Source organism: Molothrus ater, chromosome 3, assembly GCF_012460135.2.
Source record: "Molothrus ater isolate BHLD 08-10-18 breed brown headed cowbird chromosome 3, BPBGC_Mater_1.1, whole genome shotgun sequence".
NCBI classification, from domain to species: Eukaryota; Metazoa; Chordata; class Aves; order Passeriformes; family Icteridae; genus Molothrus; species Molothrus ater.
In genome coordinates, this window is record NC_050480.2 from 89,957,399 (window position 1) to 89,970,346 (window position 12,948).

At 40.8% G+C, this 12,948-nt stretch overlaps 1 long non-coding RNA gene and 1 other non-coding gene across 3 annotated transcripts; both read left to right on the top strand.

Annotated features, from left to right (window-relative positions):
* The first annotated feature begins 658 nt into the window (after window positions 1–658).
* LOC118684497 (uncharacterized) lies at window positions 659–7,896 on the top strand. Of its 2 annotated transcripts, none has more exons than XR_004979851.2 (6): window positions 659–731; window positions 2,816–2,865; window positions 3,344–3,413; window positions 3,965–4,044; window positions 5,453–5,506; window positions 6,107–7,896. It is a non-coding gene; the product is annotated as an uncharacterized LOC118684497 (long non-coding RNA). The 2 variants fall into 2 exon arrangements; XR_008508292.1 differs by lacking the exon at window positions 659–731 and adding an exon at window positions 834–2,119.
* LOC118685782 (small nucleolar RNA SNORD50) lies at window positions 5,849–5,918 on the top strand. The gene has a single exon (XR_004980039.1). It is a non-coding gene; the product is annotated as a small nucleolar RNA SNORD50 (small nucleolar RNA).
* Window positions 7,897–12,948: the final 5,052 nt, after the last annotated feature.

Here is a 12,948-nt window from a genome sequence, read left to right on the forward strand (position 1 = left end):
AGTGGGGGTTGGTCTCTTCTCCCAGGGTATCAGCAGCAGGATAAGAGGACACAGTCAGTCATAAGCTCTGCCAGGGGAGGTTTAAGCTGGACATTAGGAGGAATCTCTTCACAGAAGGATCAGACATTGGAATGGGCTGCCCAGGGAGGTGGTGGAATCACCATCCTTGGAGGTGTTTAAGGAGAGACTGGATGCGGCACTCAGTGCCATGGTCTGGTTGACGTGATGGTATTGGACACAGGTTGGATTCGATGATCTCAGATCTTTTCCAACCTTATTGACGCTGTGATTCCTCGGGAAACACGTTCTTTAAGTGTGGGAGATGGAGCTGCAGCAGGTCGGTTCCTGCCCTCCCTTTAGAAACTCGCATAAAGCCGCTCAGCGTTTTACACATGAGCTCGAAAGGCAAACCGAGCAAGCAGCACCGTGCCCGAGAGCGGCACCCTGCCGCTCGGCCCTCCCATGGCGGCCCTGCCGTGCCCAGCGAAGCGGAAGCGCGCGCCGGCCCCTCAGCGTCCGGCCCGCGCGGACACACGTCAGTGCCCGCCCCTCCGCGCGCCCCGCGAGCCGAGCGCGCTCTCGCGCCAGCTCCGCGAGGCATCTCCGCCCCTCGGCTCGCGCGGCAGGGGGCGTGGCCAGCCTCGTTCCCACCCTGCAGCGTACATATAAAGCTGGCTAGCGCAGAGCACATCCCCTCTTTCCCCGCGGAGCGCCGGCAATGGCGGCGTACGGTAAGGCAGCGCGGGATGCGGTGTCTGCTGCTGCCGGGGGTGGGGGGGAATGGCTTCTTCCTTTTGCTTGGACGTTCGGGAGGATCGCTCGCAGTGCCGGTCGCGTAGTGCTTGAGGCTGGAGTCGACAGCCTCAAGTGAAGTGAGTGAGAAGCTCTCACCCTTAGAGGATCGAATAGAGCTATGCGAAAGGCGACCATAATCCAGCTATGGGGTGGCCGCAGCCGCCCGTGCACGGTCCCCTGCTGAGAGCCGCGGAGTTGCGAGGGGGCTTAGAGAGGACTACATATCTCAGCATGCCCCGCGGGAGGCTCCCTGCCGGAAGCCGCGTCCCGAGGCGCGGGGCAGGCTGGGAGCGGTAGGCGGCGGTGACCCGCGTGGCGCCGCCGGGCCCGCGCCATTTTGATCCCCACCCGTGGCGGTCGGGGTCGGTGTGGCGGTGCCGCCCGGCCGTGCCCTCAGCTGGGCTGCCCCTAGCACTGCGACAGCCTTCAGGGTTCGTAAAATGCAGGATAAGGCAGAAGCACCTTGTTCATGTGGCAGAGGGTTGGTGCACATGCTTATGTTACCCGTACATCTTTTTTGGAGGGTTCAGCCACTGGCATCGTGGCATTGCTCCACAGCAGAAGACTTATAAAAGTATGTGGAAACTCACATAGCGTCTCAAGGAAAAAAGACTTGTGGTGATGTTCGCAGGGGACCCAGGACAAGAGAAGAGATGAGAATCTTGACTCCATGTTTCAGAAAGCTGATTTTTATTCTATAATATATATTATATTAAAAGAAAACTATATACTAAAACTGTACTAGAAGAATAGAAGAAAGGATTTCATCAGAAGACTAACAAAGAAAGGAAAAGGATGATAATAAAATCCTGTGACTGACCAGAGAGTCCAAGAGAACTAGACTGTGATTGACCATTAATTAAAAAACTACATAAAACCAATCAAAAATACACCTGTCGCATTCCACAGCAGGAGATAATTATTCGTTTTTTTTTTCTTCTGAGGCTTCTCAGGAGAAAGATCCTAGAAAAAGTATTTTTCAGAAAATATATCCATGACAAAGACCCACAACATTTAAGTGATACCTGATGTAAATCATGAGATTGTGTTCTAGCTAATTATATTTTCTTTATATTTTTAAGCCAATGGCATTGCTTAATAAAGAGATTTGTTATAAGAGTAAACCACTACCACCCCAAAGTGCTGACAGAAGCCTATTGTGCGCTTAAGATGCCTTTTTGTCCCCTCTCTGAAATGCTAATGTCATTGAACTCATAGTACTTCAAAAAGAACGGGAAATACCACTAAATATATCTACAATTCCAGGCTCTTAACCTGCAAGCAAAGATTAGGATGTGGGTGGATTTACATTGGAAGTTGTCAGGTACATTCATTGTGTGTTTAATTAGCTTGTCTGGCAGTCTGAGTCACACCTTAGATTACTGAACAGTAAATTTTTGGAACTTAAACCATTAATAACCCTTGACTATTGAGTTTATTACACTCAGTAAGCATAAAGTTTATTGCATGCAAGAAGTGGAAACTTAACTTCAGGCTTTCTATAGCTTTAATAGTTTTGTAATAGGGAACAAAATGTGTGATAGGTTATCCTTCATGGCCCAATGCATTTACTCGGTCTCTATAGTCCAGAGAGATATTTTTAATAAGCACATTCAAGTGATAATGTATTGTCACAAATTTCTTAAGCTGCCTGAGTTGGTGGATTTTGATAATTTCTACATGGTTAAAACAATTCTGTAAACCAACTTAAATCGGTTCTTCAAAGTGATTCAGACCTTTCCTTAAAAGGTCTTTGGACTGAGGTTTAACAGTGGGTATGTGCAGTTATTTCTACAATGCTTTTCATATACGATTTCACGTGGGTGTAACTTTAAACTCCTTTGTTGCTTAAAACTGCATTTCTTGCTGCTTTTCTCCTGCAAGCTTGTGATTTAGTACTTAACATGCTGCTTCTAGAGATTGTGTTCATGATTGTTGCCTCATAATGTGTGTGACTTACTGGCCTGGTAATACGAGTCTGCTGATTTCAAGTTGTAAGGCTGTCCATGTTTGTTTTTAGGTGTGATGGAGAGGAGATTTTCATTGGTGCCAAGTACATTGTACATTAAGGTAACAGCTCTGGAATTTTTAATGTTGCTCTAGAAATTTATTTTTGTTTTTGACCAAGTCAATAAATACTTGTGTTTCGAAACTTAGTTTCTGTATTTTATGTCTGTGAAAGTATGGGAAGTGCCAGAGAGTTGTCAGTTTTGTATGGCTACTAAGCGAGACAAAAAGAAAAAACTACATTGCATTTTCATAACTGCCATCAAAGTAATAAGTAATTGGATAATTTCTGGGTGTGGTGCTCTTTAAGTGAAAGTCAGTCTGTAGGTCAGTTCTTAGTTGAACTTCTTTTGCTTACAGAATTTTACCTTGTCAGGTATTTCACCTGTTCTAGAAGAGTATTAAATTGTGTTTCATGAAAATGTCAGTTTTTAGTGCTTGGTGATCATGTTTCTGACATAGTAATGTGAGAGATGATGCTGGACCACAGCAAGAGATGTTTTCTACTTTAAAATATAATTTTGCTTATTTTTAATTTTAGCGCGTCATGGAAGGACCATCACAAGTAGAAGAATATTTGGTACACACAAGTGGATTTTCCTGAAAGCTGTGTATGTTCTAAATGATCACAGGGGATAAATTAACAACAAATGGATTAGAAAAAGATGCATAGGATTAAATTAGTAATTATGTCATTAGCTTTAAAATTGAGGTATCAGTCAGTAATTTTGGGCGTCTTTGACACAGTCTAGAACTGTGTGGGCTGGGGCTTTGGGAATAGATATTTATGTTGGAGGAGCTGGTAAATGTCTGTCCTGAAGTGTTCATACTAAATTTAAAGTTTACCTCAGTGTAGCTTTTAATTGTGAATTTGAACTTTATTGGGAAATAAGTATGAAATAGTGTTTAGTCAAAGAATGGATGCTTATTAATGTAAATAAGCAAATGCTCCCCTTTTTTGATAAAAATGTCTATTCACTTTTTAAATGTATAGTTGTTATCCTCACTACTTCAAAAGAAAGAAAAAACTCCAGGATCTGTATTCATTTAAATTTACTCAAATGCTTTTAACCAGTTGTTACAAAAGTAGAAATTGGTTGTTCTTACTGGCTTATATTATACATGAACTTGTTGTAATTTGGGGTTTTACTCAAATTTCTAGACTGGCGTGAACAGTTTCTAGCATTGACAATGTGGCACGTCCTGAAGAAAGCTTTCCTCGTAACAGGAAATAAAACAGAGGTAAGATTTATTGATTAAACAGCAGACATTGTTTGTTATGATAGTTTATTCCCTTTTCAGTACATTTGCAGTGAAAGAGTGGAAGATTGTCTTGTGGAATGTATGAGTGGTATTAGAGTTCCTGTCCCTGATACTTGTGGATAATGGTGAATCATGCTAAAACTGCCAAACCTGGTACATTGATGAACAACTTCGTAAGGGTTTGGCTGCTGAGATCAAACCACTTAACCATTTTTCAATCATAAATCATCGAGTTGGTGTTGGTTTAATGCTGTTGCTGTGTACAAGTGAGGTGCCAGCATGCACCAGGCTGTGAATAAGAATGTTGGTGCAGTATTTAAACCCACTTCAGGTCTGTGTTGACACAAGTAAGCATTGTTGCAGAAGTTTGCCTCTTTAAAGAGCAGAGAGGAGGAAATGTTAGACTTCAAGTATTCTGCCTTATAGTGGGTAAATAACAAGCACTAGTAAGGTGTGGTCAGGAAGTGTTAATGGTGTTTGAAAGCTAGTGGTGATGTCTGCACTTCAGTCCTCTTGGGACCGTTAATTTTGGGCTCACTCAGATTGTGAGCACTTAGGAGAAGTCATGTTAATGACAAAGGTGGAATTTGATGGTAAATTGTAGTGAATTCTAAATGTAGCTGTTTCAGCTCCAGAGATAAATTACTTCACAAGGACTGGTATAATGTACTTGAAGCAGGCAAAAAGAATGCTCACAAATGCTTACTGTGCTTTAAGAATAATAGCAGTGGTTTCTCCAAGAGCTTAATTTCCACCTAACTATCTGAACTTAACATTTTTCAGTGAAATTCACTTTACTGCACACCAGTACTTCTGAACAACAGGTTTTGTTATAGTATGTGAAGTTCAAATGTATGAGTGAAACTTCTTGTGCAGCAGTGCTGCTTATAAGATGCTGTATTGTTTAGACAGTTAGAAAGCAAGTACTTTAGCAAGTAAAAAGGGGAATGACTTCGATGGCTGACCTAGAGAAAAGTTGGAAGTAGCAAACCTTGTTAGTGATGTTAACTAACCAGGGCATTTTATGTCTGCAGAGATGCTTGAATGCTGCATCTGAATAGAAGATAGGAATTCCAGTAAATATTATTTTTGATCCTGATAGGCAAATTACCAGTATCAGATATCCTGATAATCAAGTGTAATTCCCCCTTCCTGTCACAGTTCATACCGAGGTTGAGCAATAGCTGGGCAAGAGGAGCAAAACAAATCTTACTGTGACATGACTACACTTCTGATTGAAGGTTCAGAGAACTTGCAGTGTGCTGATACTAATGCAGCACATGTTTAATAATGCAGTTTTGGCTGTACAAGAGGCTAAATAGATGGCAAGTTGTATTTTGAGTGATGAAAGAAAACTTCTCTGAACTATCAAATGTCTTTTTTACAGGAAAACCCTGTTTTATAGAAAACAAGTAGGAACAAGTCCTTTTGGCTTATTCAGGTATGTAACTGAAAATCTTCTAAAAAGAGAATCTTTCCGGTTCTAAGTCTAAAGTAACTGTGTTTACAGTTCAGATCTTTTTGCATTGTGATGCATAATTGATCAATTGATATAGTAAGTCATAGTTGGCATTTACAAAACACTTGTTCCCCAAGCACAGTGGGAGCTGATAGCTGTGCTGACCCTTGGTTAGCTTTCAAACCTACGTGAAAAGTTTTAAACAAATGTACATTATTAGCGAAATACAACAAAATGTTAGAGATTGTAATACAAAAGCTAAACAATCAGAAACCTTATAGAATATTTCCTACTAAATTTTTTGTTTATGTACTGATTTTGTCTCATCTGTGATGATCCTATCCCGAACCTGAATTCCTGTTGAAAAACTTTATACGGATCCGGAATCTGAGACGAGACCAAAATACTTTATTTAAACTTTCTGAGAAGTATTAGTCTTTGTGGGTTTAGGTTTTTTGTTGGTTTGTTTTTGTTTCTTCAGAATTAACAACATCTTAATACAAACTGTTGTGTGCTTACTTGCAAATTGAAATTTCTACCTTGGATGAACCATTTTACTTAAATCTTGTTCTCCTTTTCCAGTGATGAATTGGAGCACTTTGTTAGAACTGCCTGACAAATGTGGATCATGTAACCAGAAGGAAGTGTAACACCTGAAGAGATATTGTGGCTTGGAATGAGATGCCATGCTTTTAAAATCCTGCTAAAACCGCTGCCATTTTGTTCAGTAGATACTGTCTCTGCATATTTAAAAGACCGTCTTTCCAAGATACTGAGCTGTCTTCTGTAGGAAGTGTAGCAGTAATATTAGGGAAAGGAGTTCATGGAAAACCCCTTGATTTTTTTACCCTTTTTAAAATACCAAATGGGTACACAGTCTTGCAGATACTAGAGATCTGTGATAACTTGGGAGTGGAGCTCACAGGCATGCCCTGTAAAGACAGGGTGAAAGCAAAGAAAAAGGCACTGTCTACAGCTTGCATCACTGTATCTAGTAAGGGAGTGAGGAGTTGAGGTTTTATGGACTGCCCTTTCAGCAGGAGAAGACTACAACCACAACAGTGGAACTGCCTTTTGAGGAATATACTGGCAACAGTACCGCTTGCTCTCTGGGGGAAGGAGGTTGGTAGTGGGAGAAGAGAGATACATACATTGGAACTTGGGCTTTTGCCTTGGTTTGAAAAGACAGGTGTCTGCTAAGGAAGGGAGGAGCCTCCCTTGAAATGGAAGTTAAGGGGTTTTCAGGCAAAGTTACGGGAGTAGGAATCAGAGTTCTTTATTAGGAAAAATTAAAAATGTAAATGCAGTAATACAGACCAACACTGAACGAGTCAGAATAAAACCTGACGACCTTGTTGGTCAGGGTGTTGGTAGCAGTCTGATTAAATGGTGGCTGCAGTGCTCCTGGAGTAGCAAGTGTGGTTCTGTTGGAGCAGTGATCCTGTAGAAGGCTACAGTTTTCCTCTGAAGGTCCAGTGGTGGTGTAGATGGGCATGGTCTTCCTCTGGGAATCCAGTGGGGAAGAAAGCTGCTCCTCTGGGAATCCAGTGGGAGGCGGCCGACTGCGGTGTTCCAAATCTCAGATTATATCCAGGTAGGAATGCTTGGCTCCTCCCTCTGGGTGGAGCATCTCACAATGGGATGATGTAATTTTATCAGTCATGCAGTGAGACCCAAAGGCCCATTAACAGATTATGTCTTCCTGGAGGAAGGATTGGTTGTGGAAGAGATAAAAAAAACTGCCCAGTTAACAGAACATAACTGTCCCAGCGACAACTCATGGTGTACATGAGGTGAAATCGGCCTTGAAGCATGACTTTCAAGCCTTATTGTCAGGAATTCTTTATAATAGCAGAAAAATGACAATAGCATAATTAAAAATTCATAGACCTATTACTGGATCATTTTGAAATTGTCCAAAATATATAAACCCTATAGCTCATGGGGTTTACCTGTTCATCAATGACAAATTCCATGTGAAATCCATTTTCTGTCAAAGTAGTATGAAGTATAAACACTACCAGGAGCAGCATATAAAGCATTGGAAATGTCAAAACTAAGTATCCATCATGCTACTGAAGTGGATGCTAAGGATCTGACTGAACTCCAGGAGTGCATTGGTTCACTGAGCATCTCCTATGGTTTGCTTATTAAGCACCAACCAGCTACTTTGCTAAAGGCTGCTCCTTTTGAGCAGGGAATAGTAAATCAGTCTATTGAATATCAAAATCTGCAGAAATAAACTAGAAAACAGCTTTCTCTTCATTGCTTTCAATATTGTTTCTGTTAAGAAATGTTACTGAGAATGGTGCGTTTTTTCATGTGCCATGCTTTGTACATGCTTTTGAATAAAGATGAGGATGTTAAAGTCATGGCTGTTGGATGTCAGCTGTGGATCACACCATGGTGTTCCTTGACTGCTTGTACTTCTCAAGAGCTATGGAGGCAGTGTGGCCTTGTGCTGACTGGTGCAGCATGTACTGGGCACACAAAGCTTCGGGTTGTGCTTGAGTGACTCCAGGACACAAACTACTGACTGCATACTCAAGAAGTCAGAAGGTAAGATTAGTGTCAATCTTCTGCCCACTGCAGATCTACAAAAAGTGGGTGCTGTTAACATCCATCTAGTAGAGCTGCTTGACTGGTAAGTCTAGAAGTTGTCAGTCCTAGCTAGTCTCCTCTCAATGTTAAGATGTCAAAGAGCAGAGAGATGGTTGATAGCGTAGCAATATTTGCTAAGTACTTTGTTAGGTATTCAAAGGCATAGATGACTTCTTTAAAGGATCGGAACAGTGGCATGTGTTTTTGAGAATAAAGGTGTCTTTATCCGTTAGGCTGATGCTAATATAGAATGCTAACCTTTAAAGAGAATGCTATATGTATGTGCAGTAAACTTGGTGAGTTTATCTTGTGATGTTGGGGACTAAATAAAAGACTAAGGGTTCAGGGTTGTGGGTGGCACTTCAGGTACCCAAAGTACTTCATGACAGACTTGCTCTGTATGTTCTAAAACATTTGTTGGGGATGGTCTGGGAGGTAGGTTTGGTAGCAATAGTGTGCTAGGAAAGTTACTGCATATCCGTGTGGTGGAGGTGTGTCTCAGAATGCTAAATCATGAAAAAGATTAGGCTCTCAGCATATAAAAGAAGGTAGATGTGGCCAATGGTAAGGTGTATTGAATATTGAGCTGTAGAGCCTTCTCAAGGAACAATCCTGTACTTCAGAGCTACGGGAAATTGGTAGCCAATTAAAAAATGTATTAGTAGTATAGGGTGTCAAGTGTTTACAGAAGTGAATTACTGTTTTAATCATGACATGTTCCAGACGATTTTATAATCGATTTTAAGATATGAAAGATGGCTTTTTTGCCTTGTGGGAAAGGGTTAATATGTTTTCAAACCAGTTGTGGATTTAGTTCTGGTACATTTCTGGAGTGATGTTTAATACAAGTGAGATAAGGAGATAGAGTGCTTGAGAGTTACTGTGACACATTTGGAACACGTGGCATGAGATTTCTCTGTGAAAGCATTTCATGAAACTTCAGGTTTACAAAACAGATTGTTAAATTCAAAGCTTTTAAGATTGTGCAGTAAACAGCATGAAAGCATTTTGCTGCTTTTGTGCTTTAGTCCAGTGAAGTCTTGCACTATCATTAGTGGAGCACTGGAAGTGTCACATGGCTGTTAGACTGTGGTCCAAGTAATCGGTGGTTAAACAAACTGTTCTGGAATGTTGCCATTTATCAGTCTTAGTAGCTGGGCAAAACCAGCAGAGACTTAGTAATTAAATAAATGTTGAGCTTACAAGCAAGAGAAGTTCCTTGCAACCACATGGCAGATTCAAAAGTAGCTCTGCATAAATGCTTTGCTACGTTTGAAGTAATGAGGTCCTTACTTATTAAGGTGGGAGGTTTTGTCTTGCTGAAGAACTTGTCTTACTGGTGAAGGCTGTGATCTATAATCAAGAGTTGCAAGTGAGTGAAACTAAGCTAGCAGTGGTTATCTTGCCACAGCACCTACACTGCTATGTGACTGCCAGTGCTGGTGTGATACCTGCTTGAAGTATCAGATCCCAGTGAACAGGAATTTCAGAATAAGCTGTGCTGTCTGGCTGCCATCCTGCAGAAGAGTGTGACTGGTTGCAGCTATATAGTGTGCTGGTGTTGGGGTTCCTACCATCTTTCCTGCAGGAAAGCTCTTAACTATAAATTTGCCATGTGAAGTTTGGGGTATGTGTTCTGCCATAAAAATTAAAAACCAGAAATGAGTTCATAAAGAAAAGCATTCCATAGGACATTCAAACATGGACACAGCAGAATCAGCAAGTGTTTGACTTTGCCCAAAGAGAAAGGTATTCTTTATACTGAAGAGTGTTCAGTCCTAACTTCGGTGGCTTTTCTTCACACTCCCTCCCTTTGTCCCAGAGGACAATCTTTGAGCTATCTTCTGGAGTATGAATGAATTTAACAGAAAAATAGTAATTTCAGATGAGTGGAGTACACGTGGAGGCTTTATATGCTATGTAAATGCATGTCTGATGATGTGCATTCTTTATTTTTGCTGTTACAACTGGTTTTACAAGCATTTTTGTTTGTCTGCCCTTGTATTTCCCTCAGAGGATATAAACTGGAAAAGTACAATTAGAATGATGAATTCTACTTCCTCTCAAACATCGTGTGGCTTTTTAGTTGATAGTCCAGTTGAGCTATCAGGGCTGTAAGACAGTACTTCTCTGCCATTGTCTCAAACTTCCTGCAGGCTCTGGAGGACAAAGTGGTGTTTGATGCTCAGAAGAATGGCTGTATTGAGTGGGACAAAGTCTGCCTCGTTCAGTATTCTGTCTGAGGATGACCAGTATAAGAAACAGGAGAAGTATACAGAGCGTTTCCAGCAGTTTTCTTGGGAATTTTCTGAGATTTTCATTTGTGTTTGAATACTACTTTGCAATTATGACCTATCTCCATTTAAAAAGATTTGAAACATGAATGACATGTGGCCTCTAAAATCGATGAAGTAGTGGGTATGTTAATAAGTGTAGGGATGGTAGGATTGGGAGGGGGCTGAAGTAAGAGCTTGTTTTTCCCCCCTTTCTGTAGCTGATGTCACTTTCAATTCTCATGTTACTGAAAACAGTAGTAAGTGACATTCATTGAGGGCCCCTGTGCTAGGACAGCCTTGCTGTTTAACTGAGCTGTGTTGGGTGGGAAAACATGAAGTACTTATGTGTGCTCTTACCCCTGAGCTATACTTCAGGCTTCTCACCAGCCCAATAAACACTATCTTTTTCCCTGAAACTGGAATTCTCCCTAACTGAAGGAGCACTCTCCCAGCATCAGTTGTACTAGTTTTATTGTGGCAGGTGAAGAATGATTAATATCTGTCCCAAAATGAAGTTCAGTCTTTTTTTGTGGAAAGAAAAGATGATGGACTGTAATAAAACAAATGCTTAGACCTTTGAAATTGGTAAGTTGATTGGAAAGTAAAGGTATTTTTAAATAGTCTTAAGATCACTGAAGAAGAACATACAGCTATTGCTATATCTGGGTTTCATCTCACCTTGACTAAATAGGAAATTGTTTGCTCTAGGCTTGCCTTGGTTTCTTTCAGAGGGAGGACTATTGCAGATACTAGGGTCCTGTGAAAAACATTTGAGACTTAAACTCTTGTGTGTCTCGAGGTTTAAGCCCAGCCAGAAACTAAGTGCCACATCCTACCTGCCCTCGTAGGATGGAGAGGAGAATATGAGGAAAGGTAAAAGCAATAGGTTGAAATGAAAACAGAATTGAAATTAAATATAACAATTGTACCATAAAGGAAGACAACAAAGAGAAAGCCCAAGATAAGCAAGTGATGATATACAATACAATTGGTGATCACCTGCTAACATACCCAGCCTGGGTGATGGATCCATGCCTCCTGGCCAGCTTCCCCCAGTTTGTGTACTGGGCATGAAATGCTAGTATAAAATATCCTCTTGGCCAGTTCAGGTCAGCTGTCCTAGCCTTTCTCCCTCATGGCTTCTTGAGCCCCTCCTGACTTGCAGAGACTTCTGGTTGTTGCTAAGTAGTGCTACCCCAACATCCGACCGTTATCAACTCTAGTCTCATACTGAATCCAAACCATGGCACTGAGAAGAGCCAGCTACTAAGAAGAAAACTAACTAATACAGCTGAAACCTTGATGGTGTGTTAGCTCTGTCTAGTAGTTAGGTCATTTTCTGCAGCAAAAAATACAAGTGAAATTGCTGTCTTGTTTCATGCACTCCACCAGAAAAATACAATATTGAAACATGGTGAGGGGCAGTTCTTAATGTCATTTTGACTTCATAACTAAAACAGTTCAGGGTATGATTATTCATTCCCCAGAGTATATTAGAATAAGCATTTTCTGAAAGTAGTTGGACTATGTAGTTTCTGATCCTGATAATTTTATTAAACTGCCTATTTGCTACTGCAAATAGAAAGAGAAGTTTGGTTTGTGGGAATTAGTGCTCCTTTCCCTCTTCTTGTTTCACAGATTATAAACCACACAATATAAAAAATTTAACAGCAGGAACAGGAGTTACCTCTAAAATATCTTGAAATAGCAATTTATAATAGATACTATTTCAGTGCTGAGTGCTTCCTCAAAAAATCTGCATGGCAGGGAATAGTGTCTAGGCTTTTGAAAATGTTTCTGAAGTAGTACTCTTACACTTGTCTGAACTGGCTTGTCTTCATTTACATGTACTTCAACTTAATTTCTGTTGCTAGTGAGAAGTTGTTCAGTATAGTTTCTGCTAATTTGACATACAAGATGTAAGGCTGCTGGAAGCCTTTTTTGCATGTAAAAATACCTTAATATGGTAATCCTCTGGCAGGGGTTGGCTGAAAGGTGTTTTGCCATGGTTTTAAATGCTATGAGAAGTTGTCGGGAAATTCTATGAGTACTTTCTCCTGAGAGTATTATGTACTTTCTAGATTTATAATTCAAAAAGTAACACTGAACAGTTGTAGCAACTGCTTGTATATTTTCTATAAAAGTGCAGTCCCTTTATGAGCCATGGCAGATATGAGAAAATCTAAAGCTTTTACCTTACAAATATGAACAATTATGATTTGCTAGGAGCTGCAGATGTGAAGAGACCTGTGGTGTAAGGACCATTGACTTGCTGATGGCTATTGCCTCACAGCACTAACTTTTAAGGGAAAATAGCCACCTAGCTTTGGTTTTTGGTTGAAGAAACTTGACAGTGACCAGGATGGTTCACTATATTGAAACTCTCTCAACTACCTGTAAGAGAAGAGGAATTCTGTTATTCTCAGTAGTGCTCCTGGAGGTGCTGTCTTTTAGTTTTATCTGCTGTTTTTTCCTAAGGGCTACTTGGAGTTCTCTAGTTGTGATTTTTTCACTGAGGTGAGACTAGGGAATCCTGAAGTATTGTTG